Below are 9,758 nucleotides of genomic sequence, written 5' to 3'. Positions count from 1 at the left end.
TCTAGATATTATCTTCATGGTTTCCACTTTCTGCACTGTGTTGATTTGTCTTTTAGAGTCATGGCATGAATTACAGTTCATTTGGATGTCAGCTGCACTGAGAATGACACCAAGTATAGACACGTCATAAACTTCACTCTCAACCAGAACTGTAAGAGCATCAGGGTCTGTTCAGTTTTAAACTCTAAAACTCTAAGACGGCCATCAAAGAACCATTCTTGTTTTCAAACATGCTTAGATTTTATTAAATGTGTGTTATCAAATATTGCAGAGTTGTGAGAAGGATAAAGATGGATGGGGGCAGGACACTGTGCACAACCCTGAAATGAGCTACCAGTACCAAGTGTGCACCATGGGACAAGGTATATAGGAGGATTATGATGAAGAAAAACAAAACATTGTTTCCAGATCAATTCTTGCGGTTCCACACCAGACAAACCCCCTCTTCTTCCTTTCCTCTTTGATCCAGTGATAATGCAAAATATTCAGCTTAGTTGTCTTTCCACATCTGCCAGTAGCACCTGTGATTTCTTAGAAAATGCAGAAATGTCCAGTCTTGAATAAATAAGCATGCTTTTCTTTTTTATTGTACTGACTAATTGGTATGTGTTTATACAGGCACATGGAGTGTACACATACCAAGATCACAGGAGAGTTCAGGAGTCCATCATCCCCCTTCTAGCATGTGAGCACCAAGTTGTCAGGCTTGGCAGCCAGTGACTTCACCCACTCTGTCCTGTCACCATCCCAAGTTTTGTTGCCAATCATTTGCCTCTCTTTACCCCTGCGACTACCTCTACCGTCACTCTTCCCTGGGAATGAATTAGAGAAATGCCCTGGGTGTGAGGAGAAGGCCTGATAGTCTCCTGCAGAGTAGGGCCCCTCTCATGTATATAGATATGTAATATAGACATCCTTATAAATCATCTATTAAGATGTTAAGATTAAAGTTAAAAACATTATAGTATGACTGATTTCACGTATTCATTGCTTAAATGTTTAACTACAATAATTATTATTCCTAATTCTGCATTACAACTTAGTATTGTGTTGAATTTACTCAAATTTCTATAATTAATGTCAGCATCATCAGTCTACTAATTATGTATGTTAAGGGTGTACCTTTGGCATCCATAGACGCTTCTATGAGACAGTTGAATTTTATGCTACACCTTCGCTCACCCATGAGTGAATCTAATGCTCTTCTTACTACCTATTTCCCAAAACCTTATTATCACTATACCTATTTCAACAAAAATACTGGTTTTCTTTTAGAATTTTCATATGGATAAAATTTTGATCATATCCTTTCCCCATTAACCTCTCCGACCCCTCCACATTCCTTTCCAAATTTCATGTCCTTTTCTTTCCCAATAGCTCCCTGTGTCCAACTAGAGATGGCCATATATGTTTGGATGATGGTGCATGCTCTGGAGCATATGTAATCTACTAGGGCACACATACCTATGGAAATCAGACTCTCCTTCCACTCGAATCCACCAAATATCCCCTAGCTCCTCAGCTAAGGGTAGGAGTCAGGAGCTCCTTCTCTATTCCTGCTGGAATATTGAATGGCTTGAAGTTGTGCAGGTCTTCTGCAGGCAGCCCCTGCTACTGTCAGTTCATGAGTAGACCTTCCTTGTCAAGTGTAGAAGAAGCTATTGTGTAGGAGTCCTTCCAACTCTTAAAGTCTTTCTATCTCCTCTTCTTCAATGTTCCATGAACCTAGGGAGTAAGGGGCCCACCCCTCCATTTTAAAAACAATTTCTTAAGCAGTCAACACTCAACATTGTTATCTCTTCATGAAAATTTTCCCTTAGATTTTTGGGCATTAGGTCACCCTTAAATTCACAAATAAAACTTGGAATATATGCCTCTCTGAAAGAGTACAGCTTGATTCCTCAATTTCTTCTCACATTTGTCTTTTTTCTTTCTTGTTTGATCACTATGAGCAAAAGTCATTTCACCTTTAGCTAAAGAATTAATACATTATCTGCCAGGCTCTTTTACATCTGTTGCCCATTCAATCCCTAACTCTACAACCTCCCTTTCAGTCAAGTATTTACCACTCTGTGCCCCTCCCCAGCCCTTCTAATCTCATTCTAGTCTGGACATTTCTCTCTATAGCCCCATTATGGGACCCGAGTCAATAGGGCACAGGCAGGAAACTTTATTTTTTTTCTCACAGGATGTACCTCCAAACAGCTTCACAGACACTCATCTTATCAACCTGCCCATATGGGCAACGTTCTCTAGGATGGGTCTGACCATTTATGGATAATGTATGTGGGAAGCAGGTAGAAAGGTAGCCATTGGTTAGGTGAGTGTGTCTCCCAGAAGGCATGAAAATGCCTGATCAAGTTGGGCTGCCTTTTTGTCTTGCTGACTGTGTCCTTTGCTTTACAGAAGCTTCTCAGTTTCAGGAGGTCCCATTTATTAATTGTTGATCTCACTGTCTGTGCTACTGGTGTTATGTTCAGGAAGCTGTCTCCTGTACCAATTCGTTCAAGGGTACCACCCACTTTGTCTTCTAAGAGGTTCAGTGTGGCTGGATTTATATTGAGGTCTTTGATCCATTTGGACTTAAGTTTTGTGCATGACACACTTTAAACAGGAGTTTATTTATTTTTCATGCATCTCATGCATATAGCCTTAAAGTTATTATCTGTAATATTTTGGTACACCTGTATTTTCAGTACACCACATAACATGAAATGTAAAATTTTTTAGTTTTGGAATATATCAGAACACTAAAAGATATTTTTGGAACTCAGATTTCAGATTATAAAACCATAAGATGCATAATGTTACTATTTGGGTAAATTTCAGTTATGGGAAAACAATAGAGATTGGGTAAAGAGAGAAAATCTCTGCTCTAGGTAACTCTTTTGGGACCAGACAATTTTAGTATTGGACAAAAAGCTTAAAGTGTGTCTTCAGGAAATTTCGGGGACAAAGCATGAATTCCAATAGGAAAATATTTAAGAGATAGGTGTGAATTTTGCGGGTATCAGTTCCATTTTTTCAGAGACTTTGATATTTAAAAGCTGCATATTTCTGGAATCTCTCTGCAAGTCTTAATATGTGAACCACATGAAATTACTGGACAGCCAGTAGGATGTTTGTGATTTTATCTATCTGAAGAAATTCTATCCAGTGTTAGTGACATAAGGAATGGTGTAAAGTCAGCAATGGAGACTGGATTTAGACTCTTGGAAACACGCATGTAAAACCTATGGCTTATTTGCAGGGACTCTCCTCTTGTTTAGGACCAGGACACTCAATGATAATGGTGCCTATTTGTGTATGAGCATAAGCACAGCATCACTCTTTCTCCCTGTCTCTCTTGTAATCTCTGTCTTTCTCCATCTCTGTCTGTCTCTTCTTTGTCTCTCACTCTCTCTATATTCTGCAATTGGATAATTTTTTTCTCATTTAGGTTTACTCTTTAGTTTCCATATATGCTTTGTCATCATGTTCATTAGTCCACATCCCTGTTTCAAGCACTCATGCCCAGAATTCCTTGGAGTTTAGACACACAAATACTCACTCACACACTAGCAAATGGAGATACAAACACACAAATGCAGCAAAAGAAATCAGAGTCACACACACTTTCAAAAACACACAGACACACATAGACATTCACACATATAAACACATTCTTACAGAGACACATAAACACATAGATCCACTACAGATACACTCACAGAAACACAGATTTTTACACACTCACATACACACAGACATACAGAGTATCATATAGACACATATAGTCACTCACATAATTATACTCACAAATAGACACAGAGAGACATATTGACACACCCACAGGGAAACCATGCAGACACAAACACAGACATAGACGACACACAAAATTGGGCACTTAAAAACACAGACAGACATACAGACATGATAAAGAAACACACACAGTGGTTCTCAGAGATACTCAGACACAAAGACACAGACACCACAAAGTAACACACAGCCATAGACATCCTCAGGTACACTCTCAGTAAAACAGACACATAGGCAGTCTTAGATACATACTAGGACATATACACAAACACACATTCACAGAAACACACATACACAGAAACACATAAAAACACAAATTGGCCGGGCGGTGGTGGCACACGCCTTTAATCCCAGCACTCGGGAGGCAGAGGCAGGCGGATCTCTGTGCGTTCGAGGCCAGGCTGGCCTGATAGCCTGTGAAACAATACAGAGAAACCCTGTCTCGTAAAAACCAAAAAAATAAACACAAATTGAGTTTCAGTAACCCACCCAAACACACCAAGACAGACAGACACACACACATGTAAACTTACACAGAAACACACAGACACATTCACACAGATTCACACACACATAGACATTTGGCCACACATAAAAAGATACAGAAGAAACCATCCTGAGTGAGTTAACCCAGTCACAAAAAGAGAAACATGGCATGTACTCTCTCATATATGGATTTTAGTCATAGATCTGGGGAGTGCCAGCCTACAATCCTATGGCCAGAGAGTCTGGGAAACAGTAACTTCATTTACTGGCTGGTTAAGTACTGAGCTGAACTCAAGAAAGCCAGTATCAGAGAGGGAGGACTGATGATCAAAGGGATTAAGACTGGGCTGGTTGAACCCCCAGAAACAGCTGACCAGACAAAGGTTAACTCTTGAATCCCAGGCATCAGCCTGGGAATCCAGCATGGGACTGATCAAGACCCCCTGAATCTGGGTGTCAGTGAGGAGGCCTAGGTAATCTATTGAGCCTTGGGCAGCAGATCAGTACCCATCCCAAGTATACACACGGTCTCTGGACTCCCATAGAACAATGTGAGGTGCACTCTCACCCTGAACTCTTGGGGAAGGGTCTAGGCCCTGCCCTATATGAAATGACAGACTATGGACACCCCCATGGAGGGCCTCACCCTCCCTGGGGGAATGAGGGGATAACGGGGGGGGGATGGGGGGAGGGCACGGGAGGAGGGGAGGGAAAGGGAGAGGGACCTCGTACTGACTTGTGAAGCAACCTTGTTTCTTATCTAAATTTAAAATGGAAAAAATATTAATAAAAAGAAAAAGAAAAAAAGATACAGACCCATGCACATGGATACAGTAAACAAATTACCTTTGAGAGACATTAAATCACATACGGATCAACAGAGAGACATATAGATATATACACAGACAGATACTCTCATACATATACACTGTGGGTGACACAAGAATCACACACAGAAGCACAATCACAAAGACACACATGCGTGGACACATAATAAAACATATATGTTCAGAAATACTCCCATAGGTACACAGACATAGATAAACTCTCTGCCTCTCACACATAAACAGAGAATACATTCTACAGACACTCACATACAGACATATGAAAACACACAGATGCACATACACACAAACATACATAAACATAAATAGCCAGAGCACAATTACACAGACATATATTTATTCTTGCACACACACACGCACACACACACACACACGCACACACACAGGAACAGCCAAACTCCTTTCAATGCTGCCTCTTTATATTTTATTTCTGCAGATTCCAACATTGTCAGTGCCCTAGAAAAATCTACTTTGTTCTCTACTGAGCATTTAGGGCATTTCCCAGGAATGTGTGAGGTCAGGAATCTGGATGATTGATAATTTAAGTGCCTTGATTCCTGAAGGCTCTTTCTCTAATTCACCTGCATTTTCATCCTCAGGACGGTTCCTGCTTGTGCTTCCATTCAAACCCTCAAAAATCTGTTTTTAACTAAGGTAACAAATCCCCATTTCCTTGATGAGGAAAAACTCCAGGCACATGAAACTTTGCTCTTTCCAGTTGATTTTTATTCCCATTTCCCTGATAGTTTTTGGGAGATTTCACTATTCAAATTGTAGTGCCATCTAGCGTCCAGAGCAGGACATCTCTGGCTGGAGTAAAGCACCTTCAATACAGCCCTGCAGGGGTGGAAAGAATGGATTCTGAACATCACAGATGCTGACGACTGGGTGACAATGCAGGTAGTGAAGCAGAGTATTTAAAATGAAGAAGCACCAGTCTGGCAGCTTCTTTAACATGGAAGGCTAGACAGGGGCTTAAGAGGAGAGGGAGTTGGACTGTGATGGAGGTAGAGAGGGAGTTGGGCTGTGGCTCTTTTCTCCTGCCTCTCCCTCTGCAGCTCTCGAGCCACAAGTGTTCGTAGGCTCAGGCCACTGTGCCAACAGGCGGCTGCAGCATGGAACAGAAGATCCCTCTTTCTGTCCCCTGACAGTTTGACACTGAGGTGTTTGTTAGGGCTTGGAAATGTTGGGAAGGTGCAGTGTGGGTCACCAAAGTAGACTCGAAGCAAATGATACATCCCGATTTTGGAAAGAGCAGCTGCATAGGGAATTTGGTTGAGTGGATAAACTAGAAGTGAGCTGCCTCACAAAAGATTCCCCTAAGCATTTGAGCATGATGTCCCAAGACCAGAGTCTCTCCACTAGGGGCTCAGTTCTTTCCCAGGTTTCTGCAATAAGGAGATTGGCTAGAAAGGCAGACTCTCAGCTCATTTCTGTCAGAAAATCCATTAGGAACTCTGAGAGGATCTGCCCTTGTTTGAGGAGCTTTGGAGTGATTTTGATGCACATCCCCAGAGAGACACCAAGGAAGGGCGCAGAGGACAATGTCCAGTAACAAGGGCCTTGATGCTGGCTGGCTAATTTGGCAATGCAATGCTGGGCTGTGATCCTAGGAAAGGACTGGGACTTTCAGAGCCTGTTTGATACCTGGTGGAACTTAACACATTGTCTGTGCTTCCTTCCCCATATGATTGTGTGACAGCCTGGAAGTCTAAGGGAGCTTCCTAAGCACAGGAGTTTATCCTTGGGAAGACTCTCACTGTCCACTCTTTCCTGAGATGCTGATCCCTTGATTTATCCAGACCCCCATCCCTGTTATTTATCTTAGGGATCATTTTTAAAATGGTGCCACATATTTTTTTAATTTTATTTATTTATTAGGTATACTGTCTTCTGCTTGTGTGCCAGCAGGGAGCACCAGATCTCAAGGTGCTTGTGAGCCACCATGTGGTTGCTGGGAATTGAACTCAGGACCTCTGGAAGAGCAGTCAGTTCTCTTAACCGCTGAGCCATCTCTCCAGCCCGGTGCCACATATTTACTCCAGCATAACTACTGCATTTCTGTCCATAAACTCCTGCATTTAATGGCTGTTTCTCTGTGTTCATGTGTTGAAAGGACTGTGGATAACTATGGAAAAGAAGCTATTTGATAATTTGACACAGGTTGCATTAAGACAGTCACAGCCTATCAAGAACTTCAGATTCACTTATAGAGAAAGTTAGCTGTCTTTTACCGTAGGAGAGCTCAAAGCAGGAGTGTAAGGATACAAAAAAAGCTGAATCCAAGTACTGAACTTATATCGCTTCTCGGCCTTTTGGCTAAGATCAAGTGAAGTACTGAACTTATAATGTGCAGAATACATTGGCAACTTTTAAATCTAATTTCAAGTCAACTATTTTCTAACACATTTTCTCTTGTTTTCAATTTATGCTACTCCAAAGCCAGGAAACCAGTTGCTTCTTTAAGTCCAAAGCCAGGGACAAATGTGCTTCCTTCCTACTCAAGTGTTTCACATTGTGGAATGTGCTCACACACATGTGTGCCTGTTAGTGTGTGTTTGTGTGTGAGTTTTTGTGTCTTTGTGTGTTTGGGTGTGTGTGTGTGTGTGAGAGAGAGAGAGAGATAGAGAGAGACAGAAACAGAGACAGAGAGACAGAGAGACAGACAGAGGGAGGGAGAGAGAGAGAGAGAGAGACAGAGAGAGACAGATCTCTTTGGTACATATTGTTGAAATATGTATCATTGAAGCAACAAATACTCTGTTTTTCTTACCTACATGGAGCATGTCTTCTCCCCCAACACAACTTCAAAAGCCTTCTTAATGCTGACAGTTGTATGAGAACTATCACAGGGTACATGGTATGCTCTAGTTAATTTCCATAGCTTTAAGAAAAATTACTGGTTCCCTGTTGCGTCTAGAATTCTTCAGCTTTACTGATTGAGTTGTTTCCGAGTGTTGGTGGTGAACGCCTTTAAATCCAGCACTTACGAGGCAGAGACAGGCAGATCTCTGTGAGTTCATGGCCAGCCTGGTCTACAAGAGCTAGTTCCATAACAGCCTCCAAAACAATGTAGTGAAACCCTGTCTCAAACAAAAACAAAAAAATAATTAAGTTGTTGAAAACAAAGGAAAATTTTAAAGAAATAAAAAAGTTCCTTGTTATTTTCTACTGTTTACTAATATGCAAGTTAATTCTGTTGGTGACAAAGACTTCATAGCACTCTAAGTATTTGGAGTAGTCTTTTATTTCATGAAAATATTACAACTGCCATAGCTGGAATTGGCCACCCATATTAGGTCATGATAATGCAAGTTATTTTACCATTCACATTGCTATTATTTCCAAGTATTTTGCACATTAGCTTCCTATATTGAAATGTATACACTAATAATGGTTTTGAAATGAATATAATATTGACTTAAACATAAACAAGCAATCCTTTACTTTAAGTAAATAAGTCTATACTTGAATTATCCCTTTGACCTCTTGTATATTGTGAAGTAATTATGAACATATATGTAATTGAAACTCAAAAATTATTGAAAGTGTACTTGTTATTCCATTCTTTTGTCAACAAAACACAATTTAACTTTTTATGTTTGTCATTTCTATGATACAAATAAATGTTTACTTTTCTGGCTCATACACAACATTCTTCTGGCACATATGACTTGGGCACTTGTATTTGTTTTTCACAAACACTCTATTGCATAAAATTCCTCAATCTCTCTACCCCTCTATGTGTCTCCCTCTTCCTTTTATCTTTCTTTAATTTTTCATTGTTTTTTCCTTTAAGACCATATTTCTCTGTGTAACAGCCCTGGCTGTCCAGAAACTCACTTTGTAGTCCAGGTTGAACTGGAATACACAGAGATCTGCCTGCCCCTGCCTGTGGAATGCTGGAGTTAAAGATGTGTGCCACCATTTCTGAACAGTTATTTCTTCATTGCAGGATGATCCTCTGCCTATTGTAGACAAGATTTTGTATTAAATGAAGTTTGTTTTCTAAATATATGATAAAACTGTCTGCTTTATTTCTAGATGGAATAAATAGTAAATTATCCTCAAATGAATTTAAGCTTTTCTATGATATGATTGTAAAATTGAAAGAGTTACAATTATGAAATAAGGGATCCTACTTTTCCTTACGACATATTCTTGAGTCTCTCAGAGAGAGACTCAAAAGGCTCAGGCATTTGGATTCAGAGTTCTGCATCAGCCAGCATACATATGAAAATCCTGTTTACAAATACAAGTGATAACTGTAAACCAGAGACCAGGGAACAAATATTAATAACCAGAAAGAAGGGAATAATTAAAAGTTTGGCACATAATATCCCTTTTCTATTCATTTGCACACTAATTTTGAAAAATGAACATGTTCAGAGTTTTCATGAACTCAACAATGTACTTAACTTTATATTTCCATCTGTATGGATAAGGTGATTTCTTTTTTATTTTTCTCTCAATATGTTTTTATTTAAATTTGAAATATGAATGCTTCACATGTCAATCCCAGCTCCCACTCCAACACCTCCTCCCTTGTCCTTCCACCAACCACCCAGCCCACCATCCAATCCCCACATCATTCCCCAGGGAGGGTTAGGCCCTCCTTGGTGGGATCTC

General features: G+C 40.2%; 1 pseudogene; it reads left to right on the top strand.

The window, feature by feature from the left end:
* Positions 1 to 7,428: 7,428 nt before the first annotated feature.
* Positions 7,429 to 7,585, top strand: LOC121136227 (annotated as a pseudogene).
* Positions 7,586 to 9,758: the final 2,173 nt, after the last annotated feature.

The sequence above is a fragment of the Mesocricetus auratus genome, unplaced genomic scaffold (assembly GCF_017639785.1).
Source record: "Mesocricetus auratus isolate SY011 unplaced genomic scaffold, BCM_Maur_2.0 Super-Scaffold_100054, whole genome shotgun sequence".
Classification (NCBI taxonomy): Eukaryota; Metazoa; Chordata; class Mammalia; order Rodentia; family Cricetidae; genus Mesocricetus; species Mesocricetus auratus.
The sequence above is the reverse complement of the archived record's forward strand: the minus strand, read 5'-3'. Positions and strand labels throughout refer to the sequence as shown.